Consider the following 1,783-nt stretch of genomic DNA (forward strand, 5'->3'; position numbering starts at 1 on the left):
AATTGGTGCTAAATGTTACTCTTAGGGCAGTGCTGTGATTTGAATGGGAGGAATTGTGTTTTATTTTTAGTTCTTACTATGTTTTGACAATGTTTGGTGTTCATTTATGTCAGAAATATATCGTTTTTTGTGTGGATTCATCTCTAGTTCAGGTATACCCATTGCAAAAGAGAGAAACAAATGGCATACATAGACAAGACCGATAAAAAAATCACCTTTAAAATGATTCCATATGTCTGAAAGCAAACTCGGCCCAACCTGACCTCAATTCGTACTTACCCTAAAGTAGATGATCAGCATTAATAAAACTAGTAATAGATTTTGTCGCATTTTATTTCCTCACTATTGATAGACCACCAGTGAAATTATGTTTCTTTTATTAGTGTTAAAATGCTTTTTTGGTTGGTCAGTAAAAATGCCAGTGTTATCGTCAGTGGGAAATGGATGCTATGGCCTCTGAGCTTCGCCAAGTCATTAATTTTCATTCATTCCTCATCTCTCATACTGTGGTTAGAGTTAATTTTCAAGTGAATGTGATTGAGTAAAAGAGTCCGTGAATAGGATAATTTTCCCAAGAAATAGTATCGTTTTCCAATTAAAAGCATTGTTTTCTACAGGTTAACCTGCCTGGAAAGTAATAGTCGGTCTTAATTGTATTTTAGTTAAATGCATTCTTGTTTGGCATTTCTAGAATTGTGATAATACAAATGAGGGTTAGGCCGAGTTACATTATGATAGACTTAATTATGCTTGATTTAGGATGTCTTAAGAAAGTACTCAAGAAAGACATGGTTGGATTTATTACCACTTAATGACAGATATTTGTTTTGGTATTTTTGTTCAGTGAGCAATGATTGACAATTCTGAATTGGCAGTAATAGCCAATGACACAGCCTCAAGCAATTGCTGTTTCCTCTTTGCCTGTCACCCCTTGCTGAAGTATTGTGGGCGTTCAGGCCATAATAATCACTAGATGCTGTTTTTTTTTTTTTTTAATCTCCATGGAATCCTCAATTAGAAGAGTTGTAGGGAGTTGATTGACCTAGAAATGACATATGAGCCTTTACTTGTATGATATTAGTATTCATTATTATATTTCTTTATTTTGTATCTCACTATTTCCATGGTATATTTGCTACCCAATGTAGCTAATGGGACCATAGTTGGTGTATTGCCCGCAAATAAGGTTGATATTTATTAGTTGAAAAATTATTATAATTAGTATTACATTTTTAGCCAAAGGAAAGTCATTAAGAAAAATTATTAAACTTATAATATTTATACACACTATATGGCCAGGGTATGTTCATCCCTCTCGAAAAAAGAAAAATTCATGACACCCATACCGTTCATCAAATTTCCCTTTCATGCGATTTAAATAATATATGTGGGAATGTTACAGTGCAGGATATATTTCAAGGGAGGGAGAGCTGGTTTTAATGTTGTGACGCCATTTGAGACAAAGAGAGGGGTGCCAAAAAAAGTTTTTCCTTGCAACCCAATGTCTCACCAAACACTTCCTCAGTGTTGGACATTGCACTGTTTTCCTTTTCTCTATGTATTGTAGTAGGTACACATTATTTATTTCCTAGTATATTTTGTTACATAGAGGATGATCACATGACTAGTGGGGATTTCCTATATAACTACCAAGAATTCCATATTGTAATTGTACTCATAATTTATAAACACCTGCCTGGAAAGTGTTCTTTACTCAGGCAAGTTCATGGCTCCTTTTTTTTCTCCTTCCCTTTTTTTTTTTAACAGTGCATTTGGTAAAGGA

The sequence above is a fragment of the Penaeus monodon genome, chromosome 32, assembly GCF_015228065.2.
Source record: "Penaeus monodon isolate SGIC_2016 chromosome 32, NSTDA_Pmon_1, whole genome shotgun sequence".
In the NCBI taxonomy this organism is placed as follows: Eukaryota; Metazoa; Arthropoda; class Malacostraca; order Decapoda; family Penaeidae; genus Penaeus; species Penaeus monodon.